Here is a 16,663-nt window from a genome sequence, read left to right as displayed (position 1 = left end):
TTAATCTTTACTTCTCCTTTGAAGCTGCCTTTCTGGAGAGCAGAGAGGTGACCTCAACGGCCAGAGCTGGAAACAGCAAAATGAGTCATTCCAGGCCCTAATGAGGTGCCTGAGGGACCCTTCCTGGGAGTGAGGGTCAGGTGAGGTCGTGCTGTGCCTAGGGTGAGTTTTGCCTCGGGGCTCCAGGCAGCACTGGAGCAGAGCTGAGCTAATTTTACCCACAGGAGCTGACTGTGCTGAAGGGCAGGGCTTATGACATTGGCTTTATCATCCTCTGATACCCAGAGAGCTCCCAAGGTGCAGCCCCGTTATGTCTGGACTGCCTTTCCTTTTCCCGTTTAGTACCTTTGTCTGTTAGGTATGCATATTAGGAAGCAGGACGCTGAGGTGCAGAGCTGTGGATTTGTTGGGAGGCCACGCAGCAGGGTTTGGATTCTGCCCCCACCCCTCGCTTATTAGCCGCCTGACCTTGGGAGAGTTACAGAATCTGAGTCTCAGTCTCCCCATTTGTAAAACAGGGCTTAGACCTGGCCCTAAGATTGCCCCTAGGTCACACTCTGGGTGATTCTTAGTAAACAGTCATTGTGTGCCAGTCACTCTTGCAGCTCGTTTGTTCATAGTGATCCACCGATCCTCTAAACAAACCGTGAGGAAGGTTAGTCTATTGCTATCCCTGGAGAACCCAGGTGGTTCAGTGAACGAATCTGCCTGCCAATGCAGGAGGCAAGGGTTCCATCCCTGGGTCAGGAAGATCCCCTGGAGAAGGAAATGGCAAACCACTCCAGTTTTCTTGCCATGGACAGAGGAGCCTGGCAGGCTACAGTCCATGGGGTCACAAAGGTCAGACACGACTGAGTGACTGAGCATGCACGTACATTTGACAAATAAGGAAGCAAGGACAGAACGGACCTTTCTGGAGGCCTCCTCTCTTGGGCTGCCAGAGCAGATGGCCAGGTGTGTAGCCGGTATGCCTTTGAGATACAGAAGGATTCAGCAGCAGATCTGGAAAACAAAGAGGTCAAGTCAAAAGAGTTCTCAGGGAAGAGTCAGTAATTGTGCCATAAATGTACTTCATTTTATATCAGTAGAGTTTCTCTTGATCCTAAGCTAGTTAATGACACCTGTTGCGTATTTCCCTTTGGTCTGTTTAGCTCATTGCACTGAAGTGAGGTGTTTTTTTCCCTTCACAGAGGCAAAAGAGAAGGATTAGGTATAGACAGACATAGATCTCGAGAAGATCAGAAATAGATAAATGGATGGTCAATTAACTGATCTATTTTTTCCCCCCTTCTCGTGTGTATCAGGCTTAAGTGCAGGAAGGACATTTCACATACTTTAAATGGAAAGGGATTAATTCACAGAAAGAGATGCTAACAGAATTGTTGGAACGGTTGGAACAGTGGGAGCCAGAAGAAGTGGAATTTAAGAATTTATTCCGTAGTCACAATCCAGGGAGAAGGAAGATGGGATTAGGAAGCCCCTACGGAGACCGCTGTTACTTTTCTCAATATCCTCATGCTTATTGGCAGTACTCCATTATCAAGTGGAATGACACTTTGACTCATGATTCCAGGGTGTTGCTTGCCCGATGAAATACCAGTAGGAGACTTTAGCCTCTCTTCCACCTTCTAAGTCTCACAAAAGTACATCTTATTCCTGGAATCTGATCTACTAGTTTCAAGGGAGTATGGGAAATGTAGTTTTTGGCTGTCTTTTTCTGTGGCACAGGAAGGCCCTTCAGAGGGGGTAAGGGAACTTGGAGCCAATTGAGAAAGTGTATTAACCACTGACTATCATTTCAAAATACCCAAGGTTATTATCCCCAAATATTTAATATGTACAACTAATTCTAATACTATAACTGATAGAGTGTTCTACTTAATATTTTATTTAAATAAAATGAATAGCATTAATATACCTGATATACTTAATATCCCTCAAAACAGGTCATTTGTCCAGTGTCTGAAATGAATTCTCCTTAGTATTGACAGCAGTGGTTGATTTGTAATTTTCCAGCTCATTTTAATCTCCTCCTGAGAGTAATGCCCTGGACAGTTGTCTTGTTTACATAATTTGTGCATAAATGTTTATTAAACACTTACTGTGAGCCTGGTGCTGTGCTAGATTTGGCACTGTGGGCAGAGATAAGTCACAGATTCTCCCATTGGGAGCCCTCCCTGGAAAGAGAATTTGTCAAGTGCATAGTGAGAACAGTACAAGGAAGGCCACGATCCATGTCCTAGATAGCAGGCTGAGCAGCCAGAGGAGAGAGACTTCTGGCTGGACTGAGAAGCAAGGGCGGTTTCATGCAGGCTGACGGGGGCGGTGCATCACGTTAGGGGCTTTGTGGACATGGTGCAGTGTTTTCTGTCATGTCAGTGCTGGAGGCCAGACCACCATTGTCCTTTAGTGATCAGACCCAGAGATATTCGGTAACCCATGAGACACTGGAAATGACGGCCTTTCTTTAAAGATTGATCTTGTTCCAGCTGAGAACTACCAGTAGGCTTTGAAGGATGTGTAGGTTATCTTTATTTGATATTGGCTTGGAAAAGGGTAGCAGGTGAAGCATAGGCAACAGAAGCTAAGAATTCAGTCCGAATAAGGCAAAGAATATGTGCTGAGTGGCATTGGGAGGGAGTTTGTGGTGGAAAGAGAAGATTGAATCTGAGTTATTGAGAAGCTTGAGGTATTAGATAAGGCACTTGGACTTATTCTGTGGCCATTTAGAAACCATCGAAGCTATTGGTGCAGGGTTCTCAAGAGCAGAAACCTAGCTTCATCTTATTGCTGTGGATTAAAGAGATACCGGAGAATCCCAGGGACGGGGGAGCCTGGTGGGCTGCCGTCTATGGGGTCGCACAGAGTCGGACACGACTGAAGCGACTTAGCAGCAGCAGCAGCAGCAGTGATGCTTTTGAATGAACAAATGTACCGTACAAGTTGTGCACAGGAGTTGGACCGGTTGCCCCTTGAGTTTTGCCAGATCTAGGTTCCTGTGGTCCTAGGAGAGCCTGGCAGTCAGCATTTGAGCTTTAGGAAAACACACAGCGATGGCGGCATGGTACCCAGAAGTCTGGATGTGGATCCAGACGCGAGTGCTGTGGTCAGGCAGCAGTTGTAGTTGCCCATGCTAAAGAGAGAAGCTAGAGTCTTCAGAATCTTGAAGGAGAGGGATTCTTCCATTGCCCTCCCTCGTGAAGCCTACAGGCCATGTAAGATGCATACTGCGCAGTCCGCATTAATGCTTGTGCATCTTGAGCTTATTAAAAATCGCCAATCAAGCCAGCAATCTGCTGACAAGGTTCACACACTGTGACCATGACTGCAGTTGTTTTCGGGAGCAGCCTGCTGTCTGTGTGGTGATGCTACCACACGGCGCTCCCTGAGCCGTCCTGTAGAGTCCTGGTGGCTTATTGACACTGGGGTCAGTCCCTGTTCCTTCTTGTGGGATGGGCGTGGGAGTTTGGGAGGGAAAGCTTGGGATGGAACTGACCAAAGACATAAGAGGTTACCCTTGTTAATTCCCCTCTAAGGCTGCATTTCTGAAATCTGATGAAAGGGAAAGAGAAAGGGGTGTGCAGATATGTGGGATGACCTCAGAGCCCTCATTTTGTGGCTCCAAGAAGGAAAGCCATGTTCCCAGGGCCATGCAGTGAGCTGGCTGGGAGGTCGGCACTTTTTTATAGCAGGGTTTCAATTGCATTCATCTCCTGCGGGAGAGTGTAGTGTGTCTGGACTCTGGTGCTAACCTGTGCTTGGTTATCAGCTTAGCTATTGACTATATTCTGGACTCTCAGGTTCCTGGTTAATAAAATGGGTGTCATGGTCATATCTTACATTAAGTGTTTAAAAAGGTGCAGCATGTGAAAAGCTTTGTTGACTGTGAAGAAATACAGAAATATTTCTGTAATGTGGATGTTATGGACCTGTAATTGGTGGGACCATCTTTAAGAGAAAGGATGGGGCAGTGAAGACACTGCTGCCTACACCCGGATCACAGAACACTCCCGGGGCTCCTTTTCCCCATGTTACAGTCAAGAGAGCTTGCACTTAGATTTGCAGGCACAGGTCTAGAGGGAAGCATGGCTAAATCTTAGAGTTGGGAGGAACTGGGAGCATACTCTTGCGTGGTATCCTCAATGACAATATCATGGGAGATGTGATTGGAAAGATGGGTTGGGGCCCCATGCAGGAGGCCCTGAGTGCTGTCCTGAGGGAAACTGGACATTATTTTTTGTGCAGTTCAGAGCACTGGTGAGGGGTCACCTGGGAAAGTCATGATGAAATTGGGGGTTTACTTGGCAGCACCTTCAGAATGTTCAGGGAACCTGGGGCAAAACTCAGGAGAGAGATAGGGAATTTTGTAGTTGGAGCAGGGACCTCAAGGTGGGATGATTCTCAAGTTTGGGGGGCATTCTAAGTTATTTTTTTCAGTGGCTCAGCTTTTTATTTTAGGTTATAATAAAAATGATAATAGTTGTATAAATTTAGAGCTGTGAACCTGTCAAGAGTTTTCACACGCATTAACTCCCTGGTTCTATATAGCATCATGAGGAGGTAGAAGGTGGGATTGTTCTCATCCTTACTTTACAAATAAGGAACTTGAGGTTCAGAGAGTAGATGGGATTTCTCAGGTCACCCAGCTGGTCGGTGTGGAAGCCAGGTGCTAGGATGCCAAGTCTGATGCTTTGTCCTATGCCAGTGATCTGGGTCAGTGGTTTCCCAAACTCACCTTTTCCAACCTGAATATCTTGGTTGACATCCTTGGAGGCCTGAGATGGCCATGGGTTTCAAAGTTCCCAGAGACAAGATGTAATATTTTCAAAGATGAGGTGTAGGGAATTCGGGACAGGAAATATGTTCCTCCCTTTAGCCCTTTGTTGTCATCATATTGTTTGTGTAGGTGGAGATGTTCATGAGAGCAAGGAAGGAAAGAGATGGACTTCTGCCACTTGTTGAACATCTTTTTTGCCCTGGATGCAGTGCTACTTGTTTTTTTTAAATCTGTGGACACACATATATTTATAGATGTAGTGATCATAACATAGTATTTATTGTTGTACTCTGCTAAGCCACTTAGGTGTTAATTCTCATAAAAACCTTATTAGGTGGGTAAAAATATTCTTTCCTATTTTATAGATGAGAAGACTGAGGCTTAGGAAAATTTAAATACCTTGCTTCTGAGAACAGAGATCCTAAATAGATTATCTTCGAGGTTTTCTAATTTGATCTCTTTCTTCCCTGCTATACCAGGTATTGCCTGTCTCACTGGTAAAAATGTAGAGCTGCTTATCAAGGAGGTACATCTCTGGCCTCCCCCTTTTCCTGTCCTACCCGCTTTTAGTAGCTGGCCCAGATATCTGTCTCTCCCATCGAGGGGGACCGTTCTTAAGTCTCTTGTCCTGTATTATGGTTAGCCTTTCTCTTCCATGCTTGTGAGCTCCTTGAACTTGTCTGCATCTCAGAGTCCCTTTTTGTAGCATCCCTGAAGATGCAGGCACATGCTCAGGGTAGGAGTCACACATCTATGCAACAAATTAACCGAGTGCCTTCCTCCAACATTAATCACAAAGAAGCAGATGATAAAATGCAAATCCAGAAAACAATTATTGAGCTGTGTGTGCATCAGCCTTGGGAATGGATTTCTGGGGATGATCTGGGCCCTCCATAAATGATGTGCATGACTTGGATCTTTGCAGGAATGGAATAGAATCCTGATGACTTTGGGGAAGGCCTGAAGGTAGCCAGACCCCACCTGTCCTCTCAGAGCCTCTTGCATGCCCTCTGGCCCCGGTTACCTGCAGCGGGACCTCTGGAATGGAAATGGGCTTCTCTGCAGCCTGGGCTGCCAGCATACCAGGCTGAGCCTCTGTGAACTGGGCCAGAGGTTTAATGGGCTGGAGATTTCTTTTGGAATCTGCAACTTGAAATATCCTGTACTCTTGATTAATTCATGCTTGGGAGCTTCCTTAGTGCTGTCTGGTAAATAGCTCCGTACCATACGTTTATTTCCCCATGGTCTCGTTGAGGAGAGACTGGAGCCTGTGTTTGTAACAACTTCTCCAAGGAAAACATCACAGGTCACGTTTTCGGAACTGAGGCTCTGAATGGGGCTTGGGGTCTTCCTAGTGCCCATCTCTATCATTTGCTTGTAGCCAAAAGGGGCGAGTTGGTCTTGAGTTGTCCTGTAGATGTTTGTGATGTGGCGGTTGAAAATCTGACAGTTGCTGCTGAGTTTCAACTGCATGAGTGAGTAGTGTATAGACAGAACCCTGAAAGGACATCGAATCATTTCCCTTCAATTCCCAGAGCCTTGCTGTGTCTTTGTCTTGAGAATGACCTCAGTGCTTTTTTGTGTTTATAGTGGAATGCACAGTCATTGACAAGTAATCACAATAATCCTCTACACTTTGGTAACGTGTACGCATTTTCCAGAGGGTTTTGCTCACATTATCTCATTTGATTCTTATTACTGCCCTGAGTGGTAGACAGAGGGGCTATTTTCATCTCTAATTTTCAGCCTGTAAACTGAGGTTTAGAAAAGTTAAGCAGTTGGCCAGAAGTCGTACATTTTGTATGTAGAAGAATTTAGAACAGTAATTATAAATAGTCCGATTCAAATCAACATCCTTTTCACTACTTGCTGTTGGTGTGATCTTTGGAGTATACTTACATCTTACTTAGCCTCACTTTTCGTATCACTACAATGGGTATAACCCTCCAGGGATAGTTGTCAGTAATGATGAAATGAGACTGTCTGGAAAAGCACTTACTAAACAGTAAAGCATGTGATAATGTGAGGCATCATTATCACAAGTACCTTGAATTCAAAGAGTGCCACGTCAGAACAGTGGCAGAAAAGAGCATTTTTCCCCCTATTGTGTAAGGACACTGAGGTCTAAAATGGTGTTGGCGGTTGTCAGGGATCACGAGCTCCCAGCCCTGTGATCAGCACATTGGCCCTGGTGCCCTGCCTGCAGGCCGCTTTGTTATCCTGAGAGCGCTGGTGTTGGCAAGGTCCTCTTTTCTTACAGAGCTTGCTCTCAGTGTTCCTTGGAACAGTCCTGTATCCTGGAGACAGTTTTAGGTCGGCCAGACTGGAGAGCAGGAGCGGGGAGCTGGGGACAGGATCTGCATTCCTGAGCTTCGTCCACAAAGGGTGGAAATGTGGTGTGGCTGATGGCGTTGAGGTGGATGAGGAACTGACCTCAAAGTCTGTTTTCTCTCTTTTCTCGTGCAGAATGGGCTGCTTCGCATTAACACTTATTGGAAAAACCCAGAAAAGATGGCTCTCAAGTTGGCAACAAATACTTTAGGAGTTAGTGGTGTGATATGGTCAGGAGGCAGCCCAGGGGATTGAAGAGTGAGATCTTGGATAACTTTATTTCTAAGTCCATATTCAATTACAAAAATTCCAAGCCTATGAGACAGACAGAGACACAGGTTGTTTGTATGGTTCTAAGAGGCAGAATAAGGAGCCAGAGTTTGAAGTCCTGGGAACCATGTTTATTTCCATATAAAGAAGAACTTTCTGCTGGAAAGATGGAATTTATAGCTGCAGAAGATACCGATCTCCACCTCACTGGAGACCTTAGGGATGCCTTGAGAGGGCTCAATGAATAGGAGAGACACTGGGCTCAGTGGCCTTTATGGTCTTTTCTTCACCTAAGATCCCAGAGCCAGTGGTTCTCAGGGGTCAAGAGGAAGAAAGACACATCTACATTAAAGAATGAAGGGTTGCTTTGTGAATATGGAAACCCATCTCCAAATGCTACTGGAAGAATGGAGGGTAGTTACAGACCTTTCATTCTGATTTTCATTCCTATCCTGGTGGCTGCCTCCTTGCTCCCTGGTTTTCAGAGTTCTCAGGCCATTCTTGGGCAGCTATAAATATTTTCCATGGGATATCTCTTTCCTCTGCTGAAATGTTCCTGTTGGGATATTGGCAGGAACTCTGAGCTCCTGAAAAGATGACAGTCTTTCTGCAGAACCACCAAGTCTAATGGTTGGTTTAGTCTCAGTTACAAGTGAGGGACATCTCCTTACCCTCTTCAGGCCTACTTCTGGGCCCTCCTGGGAGTATTGCAGTGGCAAGAATTCTATGCTAAGTTCTGGTTCTGACATGTGGCAGGTTTTCCGATCCTGTTGCCTTACCTCGTTTACTTATCACTTATGTTTGTGTTCATTCATTAAATATGCAAAAAATAAGAAATATTTGCCATTTTTCAGGTACTTGGGCATGCTTGCAAAAATAGAAAGCAAGTAATCAAAATAAACATCAGGATTATTTCGATAGGCTAGTAGAAGCTGCTTTTAGATCTGACATAGTTGGACAATTTGGGGATGTCTATTCAGCTTGTAGGTGAGAGAATATATAGTGCAGGAGAATGAATTTGTGCAAAGTGGGAAGGAGTGACTGATCTGGGTGTGAGGCTTGGGTCCTCTCGTTCCCTGGCCAGTGCTGTTTATTGCTTGATGGTTGCCTGGATATGAGTACAAGCAGCCTCATACTGAAGGCCCAAAAGCCAGTAAGTGGGTGATAATTCTGAACAATGGCTCATCTGACTTACAGAAAGTCTTTACAGCCAACAGTAGGGCAAGATCATGCTAAGGAGTAGAACCTCTGGGAAGCCAAGACATGGATTCCTTCTCTGAGCAGACACCAACTTCCCCATAGTGCCATTTCCCCAGCATCTCATCTCTCTTTCTTTTCTCCTAATTCAGTCTGGAGTCATTTCAGATCAGATTCATCCCTAATTGACTTCACTGGCCCCATTTAGTCATCAGATACTTTTCAGGACCTTGGATTGGAATTACTCTTACAAACCAATTACTCTTACCAATTAAATTGGGCATGTCACCCTTATGTCCCTCTCCCCCGGTGTTCTCCTGGAAGTCTAGTTTTTTTCCTGTGTCTTCTTGCCTGGTGTCTTTTTTCTATGAAGAACTCATGCAAAACTAAGTTCCCAAGAAGACTCGCAGCCCAAGGGAGTTAGGAATTGGGGTGTAAGGGTTGTTTGGGGACTCACCTGCCATCAAAAGAGCTGCAAGCTGGGTTTTTGATGATCTCTTCAGATGCAAACCTCCCCGACCCCTGCCGAACAACTGCCCTTCACACAAATTAATAAGTTAACTTGATAAATGTACTTGTATTCTAGGTGGCCCCATTCCTGAGATGAACTTAAAGCCTTTCAACCCAGCCACTTCCCTGTCCTGGCAGGAGAGCCTTTTTCCTGTAATAGGAGAGCCTATGGAACAGCTAAGACTACTTCTTTGGGGGTTAATCATTCACTCCCAGTAAGGAATTCTGTCTTTAGTGGGGCATGTTCTTCAAGTGCCAGAGGCGAGAAGGGTGATTTTTCTGACATCCTCCAGGCTGCTTCTCCATATATGGAAATGTTTACCCACCACACTGATCTATTGGAAGGGAAGGAGGTGACTCAGGGTTTAGGAGAAGCAGGATTTGAATTCTTGTTTCCAGAAACAAAGTCGCCCCCTCCCCCCTCCCCCTCCCCCTCCATTCCTTTGACCCTTGTTCTGGGAGCCAAGGAGAGAGTGTTTCAGCCCTTCCCCTCGGGCCTGGGGACCACCTCCTTGCAGTGGGACTCAGGGTGTGTGAGACAGAGTGAGTGCCAGTGGAGGGCCGGCTGCCTGTGGGGCCTGACGGCGCGTGAGTACATCAGTACTGCCAGAGCCAGTGGCATCTGTGCCCGCAGACCCAGGGCTCAGAGTCCGAGGGCTGGCTGGCTTGGGCGGTGATGGGACGCGGCTGGGAATGTGGCTGCTTTCATTTGGGGAGTGGACGGGTGCTTCCCCAGGGGAGTACTTCTCACAGTGGGATCTAGAGATGCACTCCGACTAAGGAGAAATTCTATTCATATATTAAAAATTAGACAGCTGTACCTTCTACCTGAGGCCTAGGTTAAGCTGGGGAGAAGGATAATTTGGGAGTGCTGTCATTGTCCGACAGTTGGGACTAGAGCAACAGGCCAGAGGGGATGTTTGTTAACCTTTGGGGAGGGCTAATTTTATCTTGAAAAAGCAGAGCTATGGTTGGACTTAAGAGTACGCAAAAGGTTGCTGTAGAGCACTGGCATGCCGTCCAGTCTGCAGCAGATGCCTGGTGTGCGGGACACTGTGTAAATGTGATGGACTGTCAGAGCTGGAAGGCATCTTAGGCACGATTTTATTGATCTGTTTCATTTTACAGGGTGATGGTGGGCAGGGGAGGCCCAGGGGCTCACCTGCCTCCCAAGTACATGGCTGGTTAGGGAGATTAGAATACACATCTTTTCACTCTCAGTTCTTCTTCCACTGCACTGAAGCTGTCCCTTAGGCAGAGGCGGAGAAGATGCCCATTTTGCAGATAAGGAAATTAGAACTCAACATGCCAGAGGTGCCCACACTTACTGATTTCATTTGTGAGAAACTGACAACTGGAACCAAGTTCTCCCAGGTCAGATCTCTTTTAATTATGTTACATAGACTTAGAGCCCTGTCTTAGTTGGTTTTAAAAAGTTCACTTTTTTTTCCTTCTTTGATTTCTACTTACCTTTCTCTGCTTTCAGTCATGTGAATATGGTTTGAATGTGAGCTGCTTCCTTCTGATCTGCTTTGTTGCCTGATTCTCTTTTTCCTGAAAGAGGATGATAGCTTGTCCAAGAGGAGGAACTGAATAGCGAATGCCTTTATTTCTATTTCTTCTGTGGCACTGAAATTCTGCACGGGCCTTGAAAGAAACTGATCAGGGCTTTCCATTTTAGCCTCTACCAGTATTCTTAAAGCTGTAAGAATTTTGGAGTGTAATTCCCCACCACAGGTGAGTGCTGACTTTCAATAGATTTTAGACACACACACACATACACACAAACTTCTTTAGCTTTCTTTGATGTGACAGCAGCATTTGACAGAGACCAAGAGGGCACCACCCTGTTACAGTCCCCCAGATGCTACAGAGCCATAAAGAGTAACTCTTTGCAGTCAGATTAGTTTCTGATCAGCTTGGGGACCCTCCTCTAACGCAGGAAAGATGTTCGAGATGTGTTTTGGAGAAGCACTTTGATGTCGATGGCATTAGGTGGCAGATCATAATAGAGAGGAGGAAGTGCTCGAGACCTGAGTCTGTGTGGTGAGTGAGAAAGGGAGGGGAAGCAGTTCTCTAAGCTTCTCTGAAGCACTGGGGAGGTGGGGACTGGCCTGGGACTCCCAGGGACACGCAGGCACCCTGTTTCCTCCTTCCCACTTGTACATGGGCCTGGTTTGTAGGCTCTGTTCACCAGGTGGGAGGAAGCCACCTTGAAGCCTGATGGCTTGGGATGTTTTCCCTTTGTGACGTGGTCGATGGGCACTGAGAGGTTAGGGTTGATAGTACCAATGGGAATACTATCCCTACAAACAGGGAGAACTGAGGTGCACTGACTGCTCCCTGAGTGCCGAGCACCAGGCTGAGCACCTGACCTACACTGATTCTCCACAATAGCTACCTGTGAGTAGGTACTATTTTTCGGTATGTATTTATTTTTTTTAAAAATTTTATCTCATTGAAGTATAGTTGTTTTACGATGTTGTGTTAATTTCTACTGTACAGCCAAGTGATTGAGTTGGCTCAATTTTTAATTGTTTTTGATTTTGGTTGAATACACATAACCGTTTTTACTGTCTTGACCATTTTTGAGTGTACAGCTCAGTAGTGTTCAGTACAGTCTTATGTTGGTCAATCAGTCTCCAGAATGCTTTTTATCTTGTGGACTGAAACTTTGTATCCATTAAACATTTACTTTTCATTCTCCCCTCCCCCAGCTCCTGACAACCATCCTTCTGTTTGTCTCCGTGGATTTGACTTCTCTAGATATCTTTGCAGAAGTGGAATCCTACAGTATTTGTCCTTTTGTGACTGGCTTATTTCACGCAGCATAATGTCTTCAGGATTCATTCATATTGTAGCATGTGTCATAATGTCCTTCCTTTTTATGGCTGAATAGTAAAATAAGTTGTATATATACAGCACATTTCATTTATCCATGTAGGTGTTATTTCTTATCTCAGTTTTATAGTGGAAGAACCTGAGACTTTGAGGCTTTAATAAGTAAGTTGCCCAGCATCACTCAGGCAGTAGTGGAGCTGGGATTTGAACCCAGGTCATGTGGCTTCAGAGTGCATGTGACCCAGGAGGAAGCAGTTAGTGGAATTCAGATGGCAAGAGTATGAAAAACCAGGGTGATTCTCTCCTGGATGGCAATACCTTCTCACATAGTGTTGTGACATTTCAGTAACCAAGTATTTCCAGGGACCATATGTACACAGATATTTTCCTCTGGTTTATATTGGCCTCTGGGTAACTCAGAGCCACATGTGAAGCCTACATCTAGCAAATGGTATGAGACGTATGGCCCTTATCTTTTGTAACCCTTGTCCTTTTCCTTCACTTTATTTCCCCATCTCCCTTCCCAGTTTTCTTACTTAAAAAAAAAAATCATGAGCTATGTACATCTTTTGTCAGGTAGTTCAGATTCTTTCTGGAACAAGGCAGAATATATAAATGAGTGACATGTTGTCAGATATTTTTGTTAATTTTATGGAAAGACACTAAAGGTGGGATCTTCTCACCTGACTCTGCTGCTGATTCAGTGTCTAACTTGGGCAAAGATGCATGCACCTTTCTGAATCTCAATTTTCCTTCCTGGAAGATGGGGCTGCAGTTGATGACAGCAAAGGTTTCTTCTGCTCAAGGCATTCCACATGGTTTATCTCCTTTTGTTCTCCCAGTACTCCCACAAGGCAGGTGCTGGTGTGCCCTTTTTACTTGAGAAAAATAAGGGCTAGAGAAGTGGGAAAGTTCACCTAGACTCCTATATCTCCTAAGTGCCAGCATCGGTAATCCAGGATGTTAGCCACAGTACTCGCCTACTGCCTTTAAGCAGCCTTTAAGGTTTCTGTCATCTGTGGCATGCATTCATCTACATTCATCAAATTGTATTAAATCTTTATTGGGTTCCCACTTATGTGCCTCATACTGTTCTGGGCATGGATCCAGTACTGGGTTTGAATGAAGAAAAAGACACAAAACAAAGATCCCTTGGAACTTACATTCTAGAGAGATATGTGGAGGAGGCGGATGATAGATGAACATGTAAACAGCAGAGAGTGATAAGTAATGCTGAGGAGGGTTCACGGAGGATGCCCTGCCTGTGAGGGAGTGGAGGAGGGGATGGTGTTTAAGTTGAGCTCTGAATGCCGGGGAGCCAGCCATGGGCAAGTCAAGGGGGAGAGGGCAGGGCCAATACCAGGTCCGTGGAGTGGGAATGAGTTTGTATTTGAAGAACAGAGGAGCCCAGTATGCCAGGAGGGTGGGCTGCAGTGGGGGAAGCATGGGATGAGGGCGAGGCAGGGGCTGGGATGTGTCAGTGAGCTCAAGAAGGGCTTGGACCTGAGTCGAGTGCTGGAAGGCATCGGAGTTACATTTACCAGCGTCACTCTAGCTGCCGTGGGGGAAGTGCATTGCCAGGAGTAGAAGCAAGCAACAGCCCAGGGTCACAGTGATTAGGGGGGTCCGAGTGGGACCAGAGAGAAGCGAGCAGATTTGCTCAGGACATGCTTCCGAGAGATCGTCTCCAGGATGTCAAGACCAGTCTCCTCCAGAGAAATGTCAGGTTCAAGTGGCAGGAATCTGAGAGACTTCCATGGAGGCACAGTAGGGGTTCACAGCCTGGCAGCTGGTTTGGACTAGGAGGTTCTGAGTACTCTCCGCTTTGATGTCTAGCCTGGAGCTTCTGGCCAAGGACTGGAGGGCAGTGGCTTCCTGCCTCTGACTTCCTGGCTGAGGGCTGCGGGAGCTCCACAGCACAGTGAGCTCCACAGTGAGCCCGGCAGGACATGCTGCTTCCTTTGCTCTGTCTGGGTATTTGTATAAAGCATTCTTTCCCATCAAGAATAGAGAACATCCAGAGTGATGCTGACTTTATGGGCCATATTTAACATAGTGTTTCCCTTTGATGTGTGCTCTGTTCTTGCAGAGACTACTGCCTCGCATAAACTCTGTGGTGAAGAGCCTTCAGCCGCCCTGTCAGATGGATTTAGAAGGCTTGGTGGCGGCCCGGAAGACCTGGCGCTTCAAAGCCCTACTTTGCCTTGGGGACCCTCGTCCATGGGCACCCCCAGCCCTTTTCTTTTATTTGAGTTTGAATTCACACTTGCTGGCCCTCGCCTCTTCCCTGTAATTCCTTTTAATGGGCTGGGCTTTCCTGTGAATACTCCAGTTTTCAGTGGAGAAACTGGCCTCAGAGAAGTTGGGTGATAGAGGCTGAGTCACAGGGAATGCACTAGGCCGAAATGACTTAGTACATGTCTCATGGCAATTTAATACTGCACTCTGCCTAAGCCTGGAGATGCTCAGAGATCATAGACAGACTCATCTGAGATTCATTCCTGAAGCTTCACAAACTCCTCTTCAAATAGTTTGCAGTCTATAGTTGTCAGGGCTTTAAATTTTTTTTTTTTTTTTGGTAAACTTTTTTTTTAACAACATCTCTTACAAACAATGTTTTGTTTTTGCTCACTTCAGTTTCTTTGAAAATTTCTCTCCTATTGACCATTCATTTAGTCACCACACATTTATTGAGTTCTTACTGTATGCCAGGCATTGTGCTAGGTGCTGGGGATGGATTCAGAGATAATTTGGAGGCGTTTGGGAGTGGATAATTACAGCACAGTGAGATAAGTGCTATAATAGAGGGATATATAAAGAGCTAGAAATAGCACTATGAATAACATCTCTGAACAAACTGTGTTCTTTTTTCCTCTTGGATTATTCCCTTATGTATATTGCCCAAAGTGGGATTACTGGGTCATTTAAAAGATGAAAACAATTTGGCACAAAAAGATGTAATGACTTGCCTGGGGAATACAGCTCAATTTTCTATGGGGGAAAATTGTTGACAAGTCCAGATTTAGATACTTCACCAGGAGAATTGGGCAGTTTTTGTACTATTCCTATCAATGTGGTGGTTTTCAGGGGAGCACCTCTTCTTAACATGTCACCGCACATGTAGAAACACGTGTCCTTATATTTAATCTCATAGATCCCTTGTTGATGCTCACTACCTATGTATTAATAAGTATGGTCATTTCCATTTTATGAATGAGAATGTGCCTTTGTTAAAAAGAAGTGACTTGCTCAGGATTCCATAGTTATTAGTGGAGAATCGAAACATCAGGTGTAAGATTTTTTGATTCTGTATCTTCTTTCCTGTTTTCCATGCTCTTTTTACCAACTGAGGCTTGGGCTGGGGTTACTTTATTCCAGTGAGGGCTTGAAATTCATTTAGTGGTTGTAGAAGCTCTTCTCTAAAAGGTCAGAATCCATGAGATAGGTATAGAAGTCCTAACTTCCAGAGGGTCTGGTGTCCTTCTATACATTGACCTGAAAGGGCCTGAAGGCTCATTATTCCTGACCCTGGCTCAGGTCTTGAAAGGTTAATGCATGGCCTTAGCACTGAAGCGCAGAATCCCAAGGAAAGCTGAGACCACACGACAGTCCTGCTTTGAAACATTTATTGTTTTTCTTGTATACTCGGCTGTATGCTTCCCGGCTTTAAATTCACTTATTTTGTTATTCATAACATTTCCCTAGTATTTTTGGCATTTAAGTGAAAACTTCTACCCCAGGTACCCATAATCAGACAGCAGCACCTGTTCAGTGTGAACACCCATCATTCTCTCAGTCTCTCATTTAGTCACCTTCTGCCATAACTCATGCTGTTCCTTTTGCTTGAGATGACCTCTCCCATCGTCATCCCTAGGACTCCTGTTCCTCCTATAAACTTCTGCACACATACCCCCTTTCTGAGTGGATACTTCACCTTCTGAGTGAAGTAACCTCTGGTCACTGCCCACTTCCCGCCGTCCACAGTTCCCCAGAACTGGTCTCTTTGTTCTCTGTTTTGCTGACTCACAACACAGTGGGCTCTGAGGCAATAAAGTATAACCATGTGATACTTATGAGCATGGGATCTGGATTTGAATCTTGCTGTGATGCTTCCTAGCTGTGTGATCTGTTAGGCCAGTTAAGCTGGTAAGTTTGCTCATCTGTCAAGTCTGTACAAGTAATCACGGCAACCTACAGTGTTGTTTGGAGGATTTGTATTGTTATCTGTGCCTCTGCTATGGCACCCACCATCATGTAGTCTTTCTAGACTGGGAGCTATTTAAGGGCAGGAAGGGAATTACACCTTGCCTGTGCCTTTGCCTTATGGGACCTGCCACAAAATCCCCTTTAAGGGAAAGGATTCCATGTAACATCCCAGTAGTGTCAGTTCAGGCTCATATGTAGGCCCCAGTAATGTGGTCCCAGGACTGTCCAGGAGCTCTATGACGTGGTGCTTCTTGCACACACAGTACATGCTGCATAGACTTCTGGCTCCTGCTTCTTGAGTGACAAGAAAGAGGCTTGAGCCTGTGTTTAGCCTATGTTCTTCTGATTCATCAAATTGGATAGCTTTGTCATTTCCCTGAAGGCAGAGTGGAAATCCTGTTTGGAGCATGAGACTTGATTTCTTTTCCGGGTCGTCCGTGGGTGAGCATTCTGGACTAGAAGAAAGGGTCGATGGAGGTGTGGGTTTGGGGCAACACTAAGGGCCACCCACTCCTCTGATGTCTCTGAGTG

At 45.5% G+C, this 16,663-nt stretch overlaps 1 protein-coding gene across 9 annotated transcripts in view; it reads left to right on the top strand.

Moving 5' to 3' along the window:
- LPP (LIM domain containing preferred translocation partner in lipoma) overlaps positions 1-16,663 on the top strand; it is a 758,565-nt gene that overhangs the window by 48,294 nt on the left and 693,608 nt on the right. For 3 of the 9 annotated variants that reach the window (XM_019958231.2, XM_070802215.1, XM_070802317.1), the window contains exon 1: positions 9,527-9,673. The exons of the other annotated variants lie outside the window; for them this stretch is intronic. The gene's annotated coding sequence lies outside the window, so the exon portion shown is untranslated. Of the gene's footprint in view, positions 1-9,526; positions 9,674-16,663 lie in introns of those variants that run through there. 9 annotated transcript variants of the gene reach the window in all.

Source organism: Bos indicus, chromosome 1 (genome assembly GCF_029378745.1).
Source record: "Bos indicus isolate NIAB-ARS_2022 breed Sahiwal x Tharparkar chromosome 1, NIAB-ARS_B.indTharparkar_mat_pri_1.0, whole genome shotgun sequence".
NCBI classification, from domain to species: Eukaryota; Metazoa; Chordata; class Mammalia; order Artiodactyla; family Bovidae; genus Bos; species Bos indicus.
Note: the sequence above shows the minus strand (reverse complement) of the source record. Positions and strands in the feature narration are given on the sequence as shown.